The 4606-nt window shown below is 39.9% G+C and overlaps 1 pseudogene; it reads left to right on the top strand.

The window, feature by feature from the left end:
• Nucleotides 1-236: 236 nt before the first annotated feature.
• Nucleotides 237-1502, top strand: LOC103266836 (annotated as a pseudogene).
• The last annotated feature ends 3104 nt before the right edge of the window (nucleotides 1503-4606 follow it).

A 4606-nucleotide genomic window follows, 5' to 3' on the forward strand; every position in this document is an offset into this window, starting at 1 on the left:
TCCGGTGGTCGTCAGGAGGGTCGGCTTCCGAGGAAAGTGAGGATGGCTACCTGGCTGGGTTTGGAGAGCCCCCGAGAAAGCTGTGACCAAAGCGAGTGACAGGATCCGGCTCCAGTCACGACCTGCCTGTGACGGAGTTCCGTTCCCGATCTGGACATTCATGCTCCTTGAAAACGTTCCTAAGAAACTGAAAATGTTTCCTTGAAGTTGCTTCTGTATTTGCTTCATCAGTGCCTCTCATATTGAATATCTTAAGAGAGATGCTGGAATATTTTGGTGGTCCCATAGACCAGGTTTTGCTGATTTGGGAAAATAAAGACATGGATCAACTCGGAGTATTGTTCGTATTATTGGGAAAATGCTTCCTTTAGAACCTTTTCAAAGACCTAATTTGGGGTTGATCCCACTCTTGAACTCTGTAGATTCTGATCATTGTGGATCTGTGGTTCCATCTTTTGCTGATATTTTGTGTGTGGAAAATGATGAAGAAGCCCAATGATCTCAGATTTCGAAGTAGTATATGGAAAAATGATGAAGAGGAGAAAATAGAAATTTTTCATCCCTTGCAACTAGTTGGGGACCCATTGCCACCTGCTCTGAGACATAAACAACCAGTGAAAACTGATCTGCCTGTAAATGAAGCTACGATGAAAAAAATAGCTGCCCTTGAAGATGAGCTAACTTTTCTTCGCTCTCAGATTGCTGCAATTGTGGAAATGCGGGAACTGAAAAACGGTATAAATTCTGGCTCCTTTGACTTGAGTGATGGGCCTGTTGCTTTGGGACAAATGCTATCACAGGCGGCTGCTCAACTGAATGTGGATCCTAACTTGCTTCCAAGCTTAGTGTTCTCATCTCCTCCTCCTCCACCACCGCTTCCTCCTCAGTTTTCTTCTCTCCAGCCTCCATGTTTTCCTCCCATACAACCAGGACCTACTAATATTTGTGACTCAGATTATCCAGCTACTTAAATGAACAAACAGCACCCACGTGCTAGTAAGACCAATTATAGTCATCATTCAAGCCAGAGAAATAAAGATGTTCCAAACATGTTGGACGTTCTAAAGGATATGAATAAGGTTAAGCTTCGTGCAATTGATCCGTCACCAGGCGATAGACCCATTTGTAACAGGAAAAGACAAAGTTTACATTGGGAGCCAGTGTCTATAATATCTCACGCACGTAAGCAGAAATTTGCATTCCAAGAAGATGATTCCTTTGAGAAAGAAAATAGATCTTGGGAGTCTTCCCCGTTTTCTAGTCCAGAAACTTCAAAGTTTGGACATCACATTTCACAGTAAGGAGGACAGTGAACTAAGGAAGAACTGAGAAACACAAAAGCTGTTGACTAAAGTATCAGCAGCAAAAGCTGTGTCCACACTTTGAAGGAAAGACTGCAGAAATATGCCGGCCTGTCACTGTGTTTCCAAGGATCTTTTTTTCCATTAAATGAAGTCTCTATACTGGGATATATTAATATAGAGAGGTCTGAGGAGTCTTGACTTTTAAGAATACTTGCCTCTGGTTTTGGAAGATTCAGCTATTAACTGGTTACTGATGGTAGTTGGAGTACAGTTTTTTCTTTTTAATATGTGTTATTATTGAAAGCAGAATACAAACTTCAAATGATTGTCCTAATGACTTTCTAATTTAAGAGCCTTTGAATCTTTAAAAAATTGGTAGTGAACTGGTTTACTCGGCCTCCAGCAATTTAGAGCTTTTCAAAGAGGATATTAAAAATTAAAACTTGACTGGGTGTGATGACTCATGCCTATAATCCCAGCACTTTGGGAGGTCGAGGTGAGAGGATTGCCTGAACCTATGGAAGACTCTTCTTGATGAGTTTTATCTATACCTGCTATGTAAATATGTATGCCTGTCATTTTTGTTTCTTTTATTCCTTATGATATACATTTATACTCTGTTCCATTGTAAAGTGTAAAATATGACTTTTGAAAAATAAAAAAATAAACGTGACTCCATGATTTTAATACTGTCCTCTTACATCGATTTATATGCATCTTTAAAAGCTTTATATTTTGCAATATGCAGTTATATCCTTTACTTTTTTTAGTAAGTATGATCTGTGATCACTTTTACAAAAAGTCTATCAGTTCTCTATTTTAGAATGATTTGTAGGATAGTTTGATCAATTTTACTTATATTGGTAGAAAATGGCAGAATACTGGCCTCTGTGCGGTCCTGCTGGGAAGGAGGATGAAGCAAGCCAGGGAAGGCCTAGAATAGAAACTGGGAGGAAGCTAAGTTGGGCTTCCTGCTATCTGAGTCACCAAGTTCAGGGACTAAGTATTTGCTAGTCTTGAATACTTATTAGTCCAATTCTGGTTGACAGGGAGTCATTGACGAGAAAGTGGATGGAACATAAATCAATCTAGGCTGCCTTTGGAGGAATTTTTGTCCTCATGGAGAAACCTTTCAGCATAGTGGTTACAGCACTGGACTTCAGAGCCAGACCGAATCCCAGTTCTTTTGTGCTTGCTTTTTCAACCATAAAATAGGTGTTATGCTGGTACTCGTTATAACAGAGTTGTTCAAATAGTAAATGGGTTGATAAACAAAAAGCATTTGAACAGCACATAGGAAGAATTATATAAGAATTAGTTTTGCTGTTATGGAAACCAAGAATATTTTAGAATATTTAAATGGAAAAGCAAGGGTAAAGCAGATATCTGGTCCTGCCTAAACCTAACTTGCTGATTCTGAGAAGGAACTAGACTAATAAAGAAACAAGAAGATGATGGCACAGAGCATTTTTTAGTTCTGAATAGGAATTCTTTAGTTTATGTAATAGGAATACTAATCATTCATTCGTGTAAAACTAGCCAAGAGTTCTTACCGTAATTTAAATCTCTGTTGTAAACTACTTTGACGATGGCTTTCAAATAGAGAATATATGTGTGCTTCAAGATAAGCATTTTCTAGGTGAAAACAAAATCATAAGAAAAACTTCACTGGGAGAAGGTTGGAGTGTAGTGGACAATGTCAATGATCCACCTAGGCCCTCTGAACCCCTTTTGCCATTTTTGTGCACCTCTCTGGTTTCCAAGTACTTTTACTCTCAAGGGCCATCCTTTCTTTAGAAAACTTCCCTCAGTCTACTGAAACTGCTTCCCCTCTCCCCATCCACTGCACATTCTGAATCAGCAATGCCCGCAACTTCACCTCTCTCTAGGTGGTTCTTAGCTGATGGGCACAGGAGTATGAAAGCCAAGCTCCCTTGCCTCTGGTTGTTCTCTAAGTTCCCTTGTGAGATTGGGTAGAGCCTACCTTCTGCAGGACTTTTGCCCAAGATTGTATCTGCTGGCATTTTCCTCTTCCCTGTCCATCTTCCTTCATTTCTTTTCTGATTTCCCCAGGAGGAAATAACAAGTAATAAATCACTTGCACATGAATCCTTGCTTCAGGGTTTACTTTCTGGGGAACCTGACTGCTATGATCTGTATATCTTTGTCCCCTTAAAATCCATATGTGAAAATTCTGACCACCAAGGTGATGGTATTAGAACGGAATTTTATGCAGAGCCTTCATGAGTAGAATGAGTACCCTTATGAAAGAAACCCTAGAGAGTTAGCTAGCCCTTTCCATTATGAGAGGACACAGTGAGAAGATACCATCTATGAACGAGGAAGCGGGCAGGTCTTCTTCAGAGATAGAACCTGCCTGTGCCTTGATCTTGGATTTCCCAGCCTCTGGAGTTGTAAGAAAGAAATTTCTTTCTTTTTTTTTTTTTTTTTTTGAGTTGGAGTCTCATTCTGTCACCCAGACTGGAGTGCAGTTGGCTGCTCCCCGCCACCGCAGCCTCGACCTACTGGGCTTAGGTGATCCTTCCACTTCAGCCTTCCAAGTAGCCGGAACTACAGGCATGCGCTACCAAGCCCAGCTGATTTTTTTTTTTTATTTATTGTAGAGATGAGGTCTCGCCAAGTTGCCCAGGTGGGTCTCAAACCCGCGGGCTCAGGCAATCCACTCATCTCAGCCTCCCAAAGTGCAGGATTAGAGGCTGAGCCACCAAGCCTGGCTAGAAATTTCTATTGTTTATGAGCTACCCAGTTTATGGTATTTTGTTATAGCAGTTTGAACAGACTAAGACACTGACTTAAGACAGAGGTAAAAACACTTTTTGTCTTATAATAAATGATTAGTAATTAAGGCATACTCTGGGTTCACAAAATGTGAGTTAAAATCTTGTCTGGCCGCTTAGGTGTGCCAAACTCTATGAACCTGTTTCCTATCTGTGAATATTTTCAGTTTAAGTGGTATTTATTTCTTCTTAACACAACCAAGAACTGTCTTAGATTTTGAGTTGCCTAGGAAGAGGAGCAAACCAATATTTTCTGAACAGCAGACACAGTGCAAAGTTCCATTGATGTGTTACCTATCTTCACAACAACTGGAAGGGACATATATGCCTGTCTGTGTTTCTCAGTGAGGAATTTGAAGATCAGATACATTATATAATTTTTCCAAAATTACAGTGAATGAGCATTTAAATGCAGGGAGGCTTATATAGAATGCAGAATTGTAAGAAGGAATCACAAAAGGTAAAAATTCCATTATATATAACTTCATTGTATAAAGGATGCCT

The sequence above is a fragment of the Carlito syrichta genome, unplaced genomic scaffold, assembly GCF_000164805.1.
Source record: "Carlito syrichta isolate Samal-C Ts95f unplaced genomic scaffold, Tarsius_syrichta-2.0.1 Scaffold307345, whole genome shotgun sequence".
NCBI classification, from domain to species: domain Eukaryota; kingdom Metazoa; phylum Chordata; class Mammalia; order Primates; family Tarsiidae; genus Carlito; species Carlito syrichta.